The 16,848-nt window shown below is 40.6% G+C and overlaps 1 long non-coding RNA gene across 1 annotated transcript in view; it reads left to right on the forward strand.

Moving 5' to 3' along the window:
* Positions 1–16,848, forward strand: part of LOC110395957 — a 44,584-nt gene that overhangs the window by 11,518 nt on the left and 16,218 nt on the right. The window contains exon 2 of the long non-coding RNA XR_002436709.1: positions 9,148–9,284. This is a non-coding gene — a long non-coding RNA (uncharacterized LOC110395957). The remainder of the gene's footprint in view (positions 1–9,147; positions 9,285–16,848) is intronic.

Consider the following 16,848-nt stretch of genomic DNA (forward strand, 5'->3'; position numbering starts at 1 on the left):
AGTAGTGGAGTTGGTTGTTTCTAGGGACCAAATCAGGATTACCAGACTGGTTACGTTCTACAACAGTAAAAACCTTCCCTTAAGGGAATTCCCTAATTCCCTTAATACCTGAAGGACTTGCTTCATGCTTGTGTATTTTCTATTATCCAAGGTATTTAAATAAAATTTAGATATATTATCATTTCTAAAGATGAAAAAAAAAAAAGCACAGAAAATTTCAGGCAAGTTCACTCACTCAACATTCATCCATTGTGGCAAACACTAACAATGAGCAATGCCCCTTTTTCCTAAGGCTGACTCAAGTGTTCCCACATTTTATCTGCAGGCAGTGGAGTGCAGTCATGATTTCAAGGAAGTTCTTTCTTGGATCTGCTTAATTTTTTTACACTGGGACTTTTCCAAAGAAATTACTGCATAAATGTACCTTTTTTTTCTTCCCCCCAAAAATATTTCCTACAGCTGAATCACACCACTCAAAATGCAGTCAGCCTCTTCACCTAAACTGTGGTAAATCTAGCTGTTTCCCTATCAGTCTAGTAGAATTATCCCACAGACTGGAAGGTGTTACCTCCGTGGATGGCACTGAAACAAAAGGTTTTTGTTGTTGGGGTGTTTGTGGGGTTTTTTTTTTTTATTTGTTTGAGATACATCCTTATGGTATTTCTGCATGATGTCTCAACAAAGGGCTTAGGGTATAGCGTATAAAATTTGTCAGATTTCTTCTATATTCAAATATGTACATTTCTGATGGATGGACAGACCCCTAGTTCCTTGCAGATGTACGGCCCAAAGAGCTGAATCCACAACTAGCAAAGTGTTTAGGGGTTTAGCATAAGATGTACTAATACAAATTTCTCTGAAGGCATTCTTTCATTAAGAAGGAGATGGGCAGGTTTGTTCATCATCTGATAATATCATCATAGCAGATCTACAAGTTTTCTCAGTTACAATAGGTGATATGGGTTCCCCTTCTCCATCTTCAAGTGGTACATAATGTTCTGATTTGTAGTTCATACTCACAGGCATAGTTATGATCCTCTGCAAATCTGGTTTCCAGAAGTGTTCTTCAGACACATAACATGTAGAAATTAATTGATGAAGGAACCTGAGCCCACCTCTAGCCATGAAGAAACATTAGCTTTTGTACGGAGCTCCTCTAACAAGTGAGTGTTGTAACATCGCAACTGCATGATGCTGGTGAAGTGAAACAGATTGTTCCTCCCTCTTACACAAATCAACTCCAGATTTCTTCACATGCTCTCAGGAGTTCTCAAGAGCAGTTGTTCTTCTAGGCAAGCAGCTTTCAGTAACAACAGTGCCCACTTAACAAAATTAAAGTAAATTTGGGATAGTTTTTCTCTCCAAGCGCAGTGTTTTTCTTACCTTGCTTTCTCCTATTTCTGCATATGAAGGGGGCAGAGGCAGAAGAACAGACTTGTTTGATAACTGTTTTCTTACCTGTTATTTTTGCCAGCAGAATCCACAAGCTTTATGAATACAAAATGATATTTGAAAGGCAAGAGAAATTGCTGGCAAGACACGGAAGGTTATGCAAAGAAAAATGCAGAACAAAGTAATTACAGGATCTGTACTGTTACTTCAGGAGTATACATTCCTTACATCAAAACAGTCATTTACCAGCATTCTATTTCTGCCATTTTAAATGATTACCATTAATAATTTTCTCATTGGGGATATTCTACAGTAACTTGTGAGAAATCTTGTTTTAAGAACTATTGAATATCAGGAATTAAATCTATGGCAAAAACTTACATAAACCTCAAGCATCATTCCTTCCTAAAGATCATTCAGTGTTCTTAAACCACGTGAACTGAATTTGTTTGCATAAATGTGTTTCCACCAAATGTCGATGCTTATAATGCTCATGTACTAATTACATGATCTAATTTGGGAACTTTTCAGAAAGGATTTCTGAATCAGTTCTTTTCCTTTCTTTAATTTGTCTTCTCAGGCTTTCATAAAAAATAAGAACCATCCTCAAAGGTGAAAACCTAAGAAGCATCTTAACTGTGCTGCGTATTTGAAGTAGAGTTTTTTTTGTTTTGTTTTTAAACACTGTCATTTTACCAGTTTTTAATATTAATGTCTTAGGAGGCACTGGAGTGAGACAAAAGGTGTCTGTATTCCATGTCAGCTTTTGGTGTGGTCTTTCTGGCTGCATCTATTCAAATAAATGAAACAAACAAGCAGAATCCAAGTGCAACAGTAAGGCCATTTTCCCACTCAAGCTTTCATCCAATACAGCAGTGGGCACTACCAAGCAATGCCTGGCAAGTCTTCAGGAAAGTGCTAGTTGGTATTGAGGAAAAAGCTGTCCCTGAGCTGCCCCAGCAGTTGAACACACACACCTGGACACACTCCCTGATGCTACTGAATTTCTTAGCATGGACATGTAAGTTTGAGCAATCATGGGATTATTCTATCCCTAGATCCCCCATCAGTGGGGAATAGCTATTCTTTCTTATTATCTGCTACGTCTTCTTGAATTATATTGTTTCTGGTAAAAAAAAAAGTCACCTCTTTATGTTATTTTTGAACTACTATAGTACTGAGAACTTCAATTTGAAGCTACTATGCTGTTTATGAGAAAAGTAACAAAACACTAAAATTTAAGAAAGCCTGATAAAAGAAAAAAATTCTTTAGCTCCCACACAAATAGTGACACAAATGGCTTTAAACTAAAAGAGGGAAAATTTAGGTAAGATGTCAGGAGGAAATCTTTACTCAGAGGGTGGTGAGGTGCTGGAACAGGTTGCCCAGAGAGGCTGTGGATTCCTCATCTCTGGAGGCATTCAAGGCCAGGCTGGATGGGTCCTGAGCAGCCTGAGCTGGTGGGTGGCAGCCCTACCCATGGCAGGGGATTGGAACTGGGTGGGCTTTGAGGTCCCTTCCAGCCCAAGCCATTCTGTGAATCTATGATATTAGTGTGAATATATTAATATATACTAGTATACTAAAATACGCTGTGCAAAAGAGCCCTACATTACTGTGTTCTTCTGCCAGTAGAGCTAGATAATCTATTACACAGCTATTTGACAGAAACCTTTAGTTAATTTGATAAATTTACTTGACTTCTGAAAAGTCTGGACACGCTTCCATATACGCATATATGACACATCGCTCAAAACTGACTGTTTTACAGTGAAAATTGTAGTAGCTAGTATCTGTTGCTCTTAAGTTACCTTTTAAGATCAGGTTGCATGCTATATTATTTAAATTATTGCATGGAAAAATTTACAAAGGATGAAGTTAACCACCAAGCTGAGGGACAGCACGAGGAATCCAGAACCTAAGCACAGGACAGGTGCTTTAATAACTGCGTAATTTCCTTCCAACAATGGTAATTGTAAATGAACCAAGAAAGACAGTAACAAAAATGGTGAAGGACAACTGCACAAATAGAGAGTCTGCACAACACCACCACCAGGCAAAGTTATAAGTTAGAATCTTTAAACCAGTAATTCAGAAACACGTAAATCTTCTTTCTTTCTAGTAATTATAGTCCCAAGTAAAATTGATTAAGAGACTCAAATAACGAAAGCGCCTATCTAATCACACTTCAGAACTAGAGTCTACAAATACTCCTGACTTCCTCTGGGTTCCCCAGAGCCTCCATTCTAAATATCCCTATAGTCAGCTGCCAACATTTTTGGGAACAAATGTATTGAATGCAAACTACAATTTGTGTCAGGATTCCTTCAGGTGATGATAAATTATGCAACTTTGCAAACTAAAAGTGTATTTCTTCCTTTAGCCCAGGGAAAATAAATGGAAAAAAAAAAAAGGAGGCAAGCAGTTATTAAAGCCCTTCAAACCTGATTAAAGTCAAATTGCAAGAAGCATTTACTTTAATATAAAATATGTGCAGTAACACAACCTTAATTAGACGCACATCTCTCAAGATATCAATAAATGTTTCCTTTTTGATAAGTCTGATTTAATAGACTGTAATAACAGAAGTGTTTCTGAAACATAATTTAGGGAAGTGGAAGAAATAAACAAGCTCAAATATTTAAGCCTCAACACCAATTAGCAGACCATTCTTTTCAAAGGAATAGCTGAATTTCAAGTTTGTTAGCTTCAGCCAAACAGGATAAAGGCTTAGTTTTTAGAATAATTGGCTTCACAACTTGAGACAGAGCTTCTGGGTATTGGTATCTTGGTTCACAGAAGGTTGCACAAGCAACAAAACATGTTAGATGCTTTCTATCTCAGCAGGGAATTAGAAAATAAATTTGAAGATAGGCCTCAACATCTGAAGGTTTATTTGTTCTGCCTCAGCATGAAGCAGAAACTGAGAGGTCAAAAATGGGATCCCTTATCTTGCATGACTATCTGGTAATAAGCACGGTGCTCGGCTTAGCCATCTTGGCTGGATTACCACTTTATATAATCTTGAAGCCAACTGCATAGCATATGTTCTTAGAAATCCCAAGTAAGGCTTCTGTGCTCATTCACTGAAGTACTTGCACTCCCTTTTTGTCCCTTCACACTGTAAAAATTTTCTGCATTTACTTGGAACTACCAAAAATGAAATTCTAGTGGATTTCTGTTCTGATTTTGACACAGGGCATTTGTATGTTGAACAACAGCTTCCTGGTTATATTTCAGAGACAAAGACAAAAGGAAAAAACCAAAAACCACAAAGCTGCTTGACAAAAGGAGGACCCAACATGTCGCTCAGCACAGGAAGGGGTAGCAGGGAGGTTTTGTCTCTAGAGCCAGCAATGAATGTGAAATATAGTAGTGACCTAATCCTTAAAGCTCATATTAATTGCTCTGTGAACAAGGCCCAGGCTGTAGAAGAGGAGATCTCTTCACTCTGAGATCGTGCTCTTGCCATCTAGGAACAGGAGAACCAATAGTCCTACACATGCACGACCTGTGCAAACACTTACCTGGATCTGTGCCATCACCATTCTATTTTCTCCACATGTTTTCCTAAGTATTGTTGGGCTCCAATTTACCCTGTGTGAAAGTAAAAAGCCTCAGTTATTCTGCTGTCACAGAACGTCAAGGAAGCCAGTTTCTTGTAATTCATAAGCAAAATTAAGTGTGAAGTCAGTAGTGAATTTACACTGCAGTTAGTTCATAAAACCAGTTATTTTCTAAACTAGAAAACAGGTCTTTATGAACCTGTAGAGGGAAGATTCAAGCCATCAATGGATATTTTGATTCACAGATGCGAGGATTTCACCCCTCATTTTCCAGAATAATGAGGAAAATTACAATATCTCTTTTAAAGAAGCTTAGAAAAAAAGTCTTTTTAACTCCAGTAGCAGTATTTGACAGGTTTCAAAACTGCTTCAGGTAAATGGTGGCAGACAGGCGTTCCACCTGTAGTATTTTTTCTGTTGCATCAAATGCTTAAATATGGTGAAATAAGAGACCAGAATGATCAGCAATTGGAAACAGAACATAAAGCACAGTAAAACTTCACAATATTATGAACTGCAAATTAACAGAATCTCAAACTCAGCATTTTGTACTTCTTCATGACAAGACCAACTGTTTAAAAACATGAAATCAAAAGCACATTACCAAGTGCACATACACGCAGATGCAAACTGGGATACTAATATATGAAAGATAGGAATTGAGGTGTTTGCAAGTTGTTGTTTTACCGACTACACCAAAAACTGCCATGTAACCAAACTACTTCTACAGCACAACCAATGGCACTCTCAGGCTGTCCCTGTGCAGTCAGTGGAGGTGGATAGATGTCACATTATGTCCTACTGGGAAACCTCTTAACTCAGAGTCAGTGCTGGACTGCACACATTTCCCTTCAATCCACTAGGACACAGTGGACATCAGTTTATACAAAAGCTTTTGGGGAGGGGAGGGAGGTGAAGAAAAGAGCTGTGACTTTAGCGATGCTCACAGCTGGTCTCTCCTTCAAAAACACTGGAGGGAAAAAAAAATCCATTGCTGGTTGATACTTAGATTTCTCAAAGCCAAATGAAAAATAACATGACTGGAGAGGACATTCCTCAGGATCAGGACGTAGAGAAGTTCCTTCTCACCCCCCACCCCAGACTAGCCAGCTCTTCCAAAATTTAAAAAACGCTGAATTTTACCACCTTTCAGGGAAAGTCTCAACAGATGGCAAGTAGGCCTTTTTTCTTGCTGCCAGCACGCACAGCTATTCATCAGAAACTGTGATGCATCAAAGGAAAGGGAGAGCAAATCTCAAAGAGCAGACAAAGAAAACAGCAAGCGGCTCCGTGGTGACACCAGAGCACCTGCAGAGAAAGCACTCCCAGAAAAGAGGCGGCAGACGTTCACCCATACATACTGGAGCAGAGGCTCAAGGGATGAGAACAGGATACAGCTTTATGGGCAGCACATACTCAACAGCAGCAAAAATGTAGTATGGGAGTAGAGAAATGTAAAGAACTCAACCAAGCGACAAAGCAAACCCAAGAGGAATGCAGAGGGTGGTGGCAAAGAGCAGTGAATATGGATGGGACAGAGTGGCTGCAGCAAGAAACGATAAACAGAATGCCAGGGGCGTGACAGCATGTGCTGCAGAAAAGAAAGTTTGTGACTTCAGATCTCTTAAGAATGCATTCATTCACTGAAACAGTTCAAAGCTCAACATGTCCAGAGCTTCCATGAACCATTTGTCCCTGAAAAGTTAACCCACTTTTTCTTTTAATGCTGCTATTCTTGGTGTTAGACCACACACTGATCCATGCCACAGGTAGTCTTCCTGCTTTGCCCTATCATGCTGGCCATACCAAACCATAGCTTCCCAGCTGAATGTTTCACTTGTATGGCCATTTACTAGCAAGTTCTTAACTCTATGAGATTGCATATTGTACGTTGATCAGGATATAGCATTAATAGCAGCAGCTCTCTATCTTCTGCTCTTCTGTAAGCTACTTTCAGCAAACAGCCTACTAAAGCTCACACTCTTTGCTGTCCCACCTATGAGAGATATCCCCCCCTTTCCTAATACTTACACTCCCTCTCCTGTGCCACAGCACACATTTCAAGCTTCAAGTTCTCATTTTTCTCTGTCCTGATCCTCCACTCACCCACGATCTCCTCACAACCATACTCACCTCCAAACAACATACCTCCCCCACTTTCCCCAGATTTATTTTGCTTCCTCCCCTCCACAGCTCAACCCTCCACCTGTCCCTTGGCCTCCAGGTGACCCCTTTAAAGCCTCCCAGACTGCTACCTCCTCTTCATTCCTTTCACCTGCTACTCAGCTGTACACATGTAATTCAGACAATCAAATGTACTCCGTCTGCTCTGTCTCCTTTAATTTACTCCATTGCTCCTGGCTTTCTAAGCTTCCTGCATAGTTTCTCTCCTCTCTAATTATCCAGGCTTCTCTACTGGGCTGCTTCCCCCTTAGCTGTGCCAGCCTTTCTTTTCCAATGTCTCCCTGTCCCGCAGCAATATCCACCTTTTTCTCATGGCTGATGCCAAACAAAATGAAGTTTTTATTTTGACCTGAGCAACATTAGAGTATTTCTATTGCTGCTGCAGCTCTTCAGTTTGCTGTGTTGTGCTGACACACAAACACAGAGGTTTCAATTAGCACATAAGCTTGCCAGGGCAAGCATCATTCTTGCCTGAACTGTAAAGGAACTTTTAAGCACTTAACGATAAATGCAGAGATTTTGACACCGTCCTATTTCCAGAGGCCTTATAGTGTGGAAAGTAGAGCTCAGTGATTCCTCTCCTCCTCTCTCTCTTCTTTCCCATTCCTCAGAACAGCTCAGATCTCATGGCAAAAGCACGATTTCACCATGATTGTTCTGTAACTCTGAAAAATTGCATCAGGCCTCATGAAATGCAGAGGCTTTTAGGGAACATCACAGACCAGAAGAACAAATGTCCATCATGTTATACAATAGTGCCTAACACTCAGCATCTCATTTCACTCTTCAGTAAAGTTCTTGATCTGCTGAGTACAGAGAGAAGCATTTCAGTGCAACATCTGCAGAGTTGTAGTTTGTATCATGGAGGTATAATTTAAGAAACTTTATATTTTCTTTCCCCCAGAGTGTACATTAGATTTATAGGATCCATTTATTCTGCTAATATTTTTGCAAAAAGTTGAATGATCTCCAGTTATTGCAGCCCACTTTGTGCATCAAAAGGGATTCTGATCCCATATTCAGTTCCTCTGTTTTTCCAATGACACTGCTCACGTGTCCCTTTAAATACTCCTCCTAACCACATACATACTGCTGCGTAGAACAGATGGGGTTTTATGCACAATTGGCTTTTTTTCTTCTATAACCAATCAAAATGAGCAGCCAGACAAGAGAGAAATTTGCTGAAATTCTCAATTCTTTCTGCATGTTTAAAGATTTTATGTTATAATTCATTGATTATGCAACTCCCGTGGTCACAAGCACCTGCTGGCTGCATATGGGAATTAGACAAATTCCTTTTTTATGCTACTGCATGAAATAAGGCACAAGCACACAACCCAGTCAGCGAGAGGGGCACCACAGCAGCCTTGTTTTCGGGGTGGGCTCCCTGTCCCTCCCAGCTGGGCAGAAGAAATCAGTGAAAGAGGACATTCTGTGCCATGCACCCAGCACTTGGGGACAGTCGGGATAGAACCAAAATTTCCCAACTGGGCATGAACAAAGGGGAGTTGTGGCTGACATTCGGCTCTGACAACTTGCAGGAAGATTACAAATAGTTCATAATAAGCAGAAGTCTTTTTGGCAGTGTGTCATATGTGTATGCAGATAATTAATTCAGTTGGAAAAACTGCAGGCCAGGTACATTTAAAGCTCCTGAAACTCTTGGACTTATTCCTAATCATTGGGAGATGCTCATATGTTTCAGAACTTCACTATTACAACTCTTGCTTTCAGATTTCTACCTTAAATTTCAGCTGCTTTATTCAGTCCATTCAGCAATAGGAACACTGGTAGAGAGGAATGAATCCTGCTTTGTACTGTTCCGGCTCCTGACTATCAAAAATTCAGACCCAACCATAGCAAATGCAACATTTACTTAATGGCAAACTCTGTTAACCAGTACTGTTCAGTCCTTTTGAACATGCCAGAAACCTTGGAAAACAACTTAAACAAATTGGGAAAATTACTCTTTCTGACTCACTCAGTTTCTTTCCTTTTTTTCTAGCATGTTGAAGCTCTGAGCTGTAAGGAGGGAGGCTCCAGGAGCACTCAGGAATTCATGTCCCTGCAGAGTCTGAGTAACAGATATCCCTATGCTGGACCATTTTATTTTTTCCAAGCTCAGAATTACCAGGTTTTTAGGTAAGTTGCTCTTCCTATGAATACCAAACCATCTAATCAATTAGAATTATAGAATCATAGAATCATTTGAGTTGGAAGGAACTCTTAAAAGTCATCTAGTCCAACTATCCTGCAATGAACAGGGACCTCTACAGCTCGATCAGGGTGCTCAGAGCCCAGTCCAGCCTGACCGTGAATGTCTCCAAGGACGGGGCTTCCACCACCTCTCTGGGCAACCCGTTCCAGCACCCTTATCGTAAAAAAATCTTTTTCCTTGTGTCCAATCTAAATCTCTCCTCTTTTAATTTGGGCCCATTTTCCCTTGTCTTGCCACAACAGACTCTGATAGTCTGTCCTCTTCTTTCTTAGAGCTTCTCTTTAGACACTTAAAGAATCACAGTACAGTTCAGCTCCCGTAGATTGGTTTTCAACCAGTACTTTACTTGAAGCCCACTATTTCTGTTTCACACTTGAAATCCAAAATCATTTTTCCAAAAACATCAATCAATCTAGGAAAAAGGAATTACTACCTCTCTCTTGAGAGGAGCTGCTCTTTTGTGAACACTACCCCCAGCATGCTCTTAGACCCAGGTTTTGTATACTGCTCTCTTGTGTTGTATATCGTGTTTCTCTGATTTCCCTTGTAAACCAACATGTTGCCTATGTGAAGAATTTTATTAAGGATGCTCTACAAATAATGCTGTAGGGGAACAGCTTAGTCATTGCTTTGCTGAAGTTCAGTACAGTATTTTACTTGCTCATTGCACAATAGTGGCTTGTTTTGGACAAGACTGATCCCAAACCCACATTCTTTGAATTTCATATCTAAATTTTAGAAAAATCCCAAAGTTCAAGGCAAATTCCAAAGTCTGTATATGGGTCTGTATTTTTATAATCACCTCTACCACACTGTAGTTCCTGCACTGCATTATGCAAGGATTCATGATTTAGTTTCTAGTCAATTTCTTTTCTATTTTTATCTGTCTTTCTTTAATACTTTCACAACCCCGTGGTTCTGTTGACACTGCAAGACAGGAGTCAGTCCTGTACAGAATGCTGTGTTTAGATGCCGCAATATGTTGCAGAATAAGGAGAGACAGAAATAGAAAATGGCAAAGCATGTGCAAAAGTCATCTCATAAACTTTGTTAAGGCATTCTGAGCTTTTCTTGGAATGGACCCTGTTTTATTCAAAATCTTGAGAGCATACATCAATACTTCTTAGTTTACATAATGAAGAGAATCTGCTTAAAATTGTGTTCCTCTCTCAATATAAACATACCACAGCATATATATGCATCCTATATTTAATCCATTGTAGCAAACACGGGGGAAAAAGAGATACTGCAGAAAACTGCCTAACTTCAACTACTTGACTTCCAAGAAATGCTGGACTTTACAAACCAAAGTGAAAAAATAAGTCTTTGTATCCAGCATTTGCTGGGTGATAATTTGACATGGCAATGAGATGAAAGTTGGATTCATGCTAGTTTCAACATTAGAGGATTGGAATGCAGCCTGCTTAGCACAGAAGTCAAACAATTCACTGGCAATAGATTGCTTTCCACTTCTAGATCTGCTGAATAAATAGAAAACTAATTAACAGTGTAGTATGGCAGATGTAGCAGGTTTAAATTTCATTAGAGCACTGGCCAAGATCTGAAAGAATCAAGAAGTTGTTCTACGTCCCAGTGCCTAATGAATCTTTCACAGTGTCTTTTCTGTGGGGCACACAAAATACTGTTTATGTGCCCTCTGTGCAAGAATTTTCTGATATATTTCCTCTTAAAATTAGAATGAAAGGGTGAGTGCCTGAAATTATTGCAAGTATCCTCTTCATTTTCCATAAAATTGCTTTGGTTCTGAAACAGCAGGACAGTGTTTCTTTGCCCGATACATTTCTGTTCAACTACTGAAAGCTTTATTAAATACAGTTTTCATGGGATGTTTTTATGTTTCATTATCTGTATTTCTTTCCTGTTGATGAATAGTGATAATAGGTTATAGCACATACTTTCCTGTAGTAGCTAGGAACAGAGATCACACAAAGGAATATCTATACTCACAGTCCAGAAGGGAAAAAAAAGGTTATTTATTTTTATGCTTTTTCCACCTAAACACACATCAAACTAAACTTCCTATATCCAGAATTGCATAACCAGATTTGGCGGTATTAATTAACAATAAAACTAGTGTTTTGCCCCATAAGAATCAATAAGGTAATTATGTTACTTAGGAAATAGTAGTCATATGATTTTGCTTTCAGTGCATAATGAATAACATTAAGTTCTGTGCAACAAAAAGGTTTTACAAAACAACCCAAGCCACAGAACCTGTCTGAAATTCTTTCAGAAAAGCCTGGTTGAAGTCCTGCAGCATCTACCTAATTGCACTAACTCTTGTGTGCGTGTATGTCTATATGCTTGCAAATACATACATGTTTAATGAAGAAGTATGTAAATTCTTAAACCGTATATTCCCAGAAGGAAGTTTTGGCTGGTGTGTAGGAAATACCAGGACTATTTCTGTATTTTAATATCTGGACTTTGGAACATTTTTGTCACACTCCACATAGCTTCATTCCTAAGCAAAGAATTAAATGTCTTTCAAGTGGTTATTATCAAGCTAAGTGCTGTACATAAATATGCATGAGAGGTCATTAGTGCCAAGTGATGATGCTTAAAAGGTTCAAGTGTCTTTTCCTAAGATTTTTCTACTTGCTCTGTGACAGTGGAGCAAGTACTTCAAATGTGCAGTTGCATCTCCAGAAACCAATTTCTATCTTGCAGCATCTACCTCTTCTATTTTGTTGTGAGGACTCCCAGTGATCAAATGTTAGTTCACAGGTACCCTGAACTATGGGCTGCTAAGACCATACGCTGGAAAGCATCCTTGTAAGCAGCAGTACTGCCATAGGGATTCTATGTCCCTGGGAAATGGTCACCAACACTGCAGCATCATTGCTGCCATAATCATGATTAGCTTCTCAAGAATGGTGTGAAAGTGCAATGCTATGATCAAGACATTTAAATTAAAAGAGCAATCACGGGTATGTTAGCAGGGTGGAAGAATGCAAATGCACACTCCCAGTGACTATGGATCACATTCTGTTCTCCGATGAAGGAAAAACTCTAAAAAGTTCATGACATCATTATATTTAATCACAGGTCTATAGCTTGTGGGGTGTTTTTATACATCTCCCAGTGATCACTGCAGGAGCTGTGTGCAGTAAGCTCAGAGTAGGGACATGCGCAGCTCTGCTTTTCGCATTTGCATTGTGCACAAAATACCTACGGCATCAACAGCTGCATTCGTCAGGTGCCGAGTTTGCTGCATATTTTCCCCGACCCCCCGCCCTCCCCCAAGTTCTTCCAGCAAGGTTTTTAGCTCCCTCACATGCATGTTAACTTGGCGTGATATCATTCTCCTGACTGCATCAACTTTTCCAATGGGCCCGGTAAACCCGGGTCTTTTTTTCTTTCCTTTCTAAAAATGTGGCTGGAAGGATGAAACACATCTTCTCAGTCCTTACTCAGCTGCAACAGGAAAGCTGTCTCTCCCCAACACAGGGTAGACAGGGGAAGGTGGCGAGGCGGTCCCTGGCTGATGGTGCTCCTTTTCTGCCCAGTCAGTCACATTCTCTGTGATGGCTGGATGACTCCTGAGTACCTGCAGGGAGAAAATGGGATTTCACTCATAAAGCTACTTTATCCCCGTACTTGTCCTCTCCCAAACAAAATCTCAGTTTCTGCCATACAACATAATTAAAACAAAAACCTGTAATTATTTTCTGTTTCAACTTTTTGCTAGTGATTTCTATCATTATTAGTAACATGGTTTGTGTCCCTTCAGCATCTCTAATTGCAGAGCCATGGTTCAGCATGGGAGCATATTGGTTCTTACTCTCTGGTTAATGCATCCATTTCTTGAGTTATTGTCCCTGCATTGATCACTATTGATTCAGTTAACAGACATGTTATCCTCGTTTCCATTTCTGAGAGAGCAATGTGCTTGCATTATGGGACCTTTAATGGCGAGGTTATCTCTGGTGCCATAGCCTTCATCTGTAATGCATTCTCCTGATTATTTTCGATGACTAATCTTCAGCACAGAGGCTGCTCAAGAGATGAAACAATCTGTGTGTATGACACTGCTCAGTATTTAGCACATAGCTAATGAACACACCCATGCGGTGAGGGTCACTGCTGGCTTGGATCTATTCTTCAGCAGTAAGGGAAGATGTCACCAAACCAGTAAGTCTGTCCAGAGCACAGAAGGAACAATACCCAAATGCATGCATATCAGTCCAGCAAATTTAAATCTGCAGTAGAAACCTGATAACATCACCTGGGATGAGCTAAGAAAAGAGCAGATGCTGGCGGATATTTCCCTGCTCCTTTGCAGCCAGATGTTCCCTGAGACAAGTGGAGGTGGTACACAGACAGAAAGGAAATGACATAGCTGTCAGGAGGTTTGCTTCCTCCACACACAGGCAGCCTTGTTTCCATAAAAAAAAAACCTTTGCTAAAGAAAATGTTGCAAATGCAGCAAAAATAGCAATAGATGCCTTTTTGCTAGCTTGGCAAACGAAAAGGAAAAAGAAGGGGGGGTTATTTTTTTTCTCCCTCCTCAGCCATTCATCTACACTGGTACGCCAGGAGTCTGGTGCCTGCCCAGCAGGCAGCTGGCTACCTGCTGCAGCAGAGGGCAAAGCTTGTTGGCCACAGCCCTGTCACCAGCTGGAGTTGGCTGGGCCAGCCTGGGAGCTCATGTCTGAGCTCCCCTTTGCTTTAGGGAAACGAAATTCTGACTCCCAAAATAAAAAAAGGAGAAACGAATCTGGCCAGCTTTACAATGATTTGGTTTTCTGCTTGTCTGTGGATGTTTCAAACACCAAACATCAGCCCAGATGTCCTTTAAAAAGAAAACCAGAGCTGGGGCAAGTGATGTCTCAGCAGGCTGAGACGTAGCTGCCTCCAAGACCCTCAAAGCCAAATGTACTTTCTGTATTTTTAAGCTTCTCTCCTTGTCACCTTCCATCCTCTACACAAACTGATAATTTTAGAACAATATTTCCCTAATCCTATCACCGTTCTGTACGGTCACCAGATCACCAGACAAGAGAGATCCTCGCGGGAAAACTCGTGTCCCTGCATTGTCAGTAATGAAGGGAATTATTTCATGCTTCACAATACCCTTGAGGGGAGTCATACCAATTAACATAGCTGGGCTTTTCTTTTTCCGTGATTGAAATTAATGAGAAAAGAAAAAAAAAGAAAAAAAGACAGTATAGAGTAGTATTTTGTAACACATTTCTTCAATAAGTTGAGGGTGCATTAATGTATTAGCTAATCCCAGCCCCTCAGAAACAAAAATTGCCTCAGTACTGAGGAATGTGGACTCTTTTCTCTATTTATGTCCATCAAGACCAAATCCTATTTCAAAATAAGGTTTGTGTAGGACTGTGTTTGTACCTGACATGTTAATGCCAGATTTCACTGTGGCTAAAGGTCTGCTATAAAAGAAAGTCATGTCTGCGGATGGAAGCACAAGGACTTGAATGTAAATGTCTAGAATGTACAGAAGAGGTGCGATCGAGGAATGTTAACAAGAAGTTATCACTTCATTTCTCCCCATCTACACACAAACATGCAAAATTAATAGCTTCGATGGTAGGTAAATGCCAGCAGCAGTTAGATTAAAAGGCCTTGTCCACAGGTAGGAGTTAAAGATTTTCACAACTTTTTATTGAGCTAGATTCATGGAAACATGCATGAGGATTACTGGCACAACAGTTGGTACCTCATGGTTTCCTTTTTGCACCTTGGTCTGCAAATCATTTCAAGTATGAGCTTAACGTCACCAATTTGAAATACACAGGGATACTGATATGGTAAAATTCATTCATTAAGGGAAGAATTTCTTCCTGGTGAGAGCAAGCTATTCACAGCAGCACACTGCAAGCATGTAACATCAGTGTCCAACTGAGTGACCAGGCTTCCCCACAGACACCAAAGCGTTTGGTGGTCAGCTCAGGTCCCCTAGCCATTAGCCTTCTGTCCTTCTGGTGCTGTGGCTGCAGAAAAATCACCATTACCTCCTTTTGGTACCAGAAACATGGAGTCCCAAATATGATTCTTGAGACCTTCACTGCTAACTGCTCTCCATTACCTCCCTTTTCAAGTGTACCCACTGTCATTTCCCTGTTAACCAAATCTGTGTTTACCTCACCATTTCCTTTTTAAGCTTCAGGTCCTCCAACTTCACCTGTCATCTGCATTTTCTAACCAGGAGAACTAAGCATATCCTTTGTTTAGGACATGATTAAGCTTTATCAGGGAAAGATCAGTCAGCTGGCATAACCAACTGGAATAAGCACAAACTTAGCATTTTCTCCTTACCTTCACATACTCAAACACTCTTGTTTTTGAAATTTATGCTATAGCTCTACATACATAGAATCATAGAATCCTTAGAGTTGGAAGGGACATCTCAAGGCCATCCAGTCCAACTCCTGTGTAATGAACAGGGACAGTTAAAGTTGTCCATCTTCCCTCACCTCTCTTTGTCCTCTCATGTTCTGGAGGTGAATGCTGTATCCCTGCAGATTTCAGCATTTGGACAAAACATTAGTGCCACAGGTTGACTCAGCCCTGCCCCTCAGACAGCAGCCAGACAGAGAGGCATCTGGGCCGGGCACAAGGACGCAGCCTCCTCAGCTCTCATTCTCTCCCAGGACCAATTACAGGAGCAATACAGCTAGCCTAATCTGAGAAGGTATTACACAGGAGAGCTGTGGGCTGAAATACCTTTCAGGAAGAGAGCAAGCTTTGGACTCAGTTTTTCCCCATTTCAGTGGCATGCTCTAATTACCTTCATAATGGGAGGTTGCAACAAGTTTTCTGAAGGAAGTGATAGAGCCAGCTCCACTCTCTCAGCTCTGAATGCTGTGTGGAACAGGCACTGGACCTGTCATGTCACTGGGTACCTTGGTCCCCAGAGGGGCTGGGCCTGAGCCGTGACCTTTTCTTAGCTCCTCTTATAGGCTGACTGCCCACCGATCATGAAACAAGCTTTGCATCCTGAGTAGCTGTGTCTCCTTGCACATTTTAAATGCACATGTTAAGTTCATGAACTCCATCAGAGCGTATGATGTTGCAATGTTCACACCTTCTTCTTTTATTCTCTGAACCATAAAATGGAACGCAAGCAGAAACTTGGCAGCTATCCCCAGGTATTCTTCCAATTTCAGCTTGCCCCAGCTATCTTTTTACAGCACTTTTGTCTTGACTTTCTTTATTCAGGGTAAACTCCATACACCAGTGTAAGCATCCCCTCTTTCCAAAAGTCTTTCTCCTCTTTGCGATTGGTTGTACGTCTTTCTTCCCAGTGACAGCTGTTCAGTGCTAAGAGAGCTCAGTACAGCAGTGTGTCACTCCATTACCTGCCTCTACCCTAAACAATCTCCGTGTGTTTTTTTATCACCACCTGGCTTCTGTAATCAAGCCAGGCATTTACAGACTCATTTCTCAGACCTCTCATCTTACACAGTAATATCTCATGGTGTGATGAATGTCTGTACTTTT

The sequence above is a fragment of the Numida meleagris genome, chromosome 3 (assembly GCF_002078875.1).
Source record: "Numida meleagris isolate 19003 breed g44 Domestic line chromosome 3, NumMel1.0, whole genome shotgun sequence".
Classification (NCBI taxonomy): Eukaryota; Metazoa; Chordata; class Aves; order Galliformes; family Numididae; genus Numida; species Numida meleagris.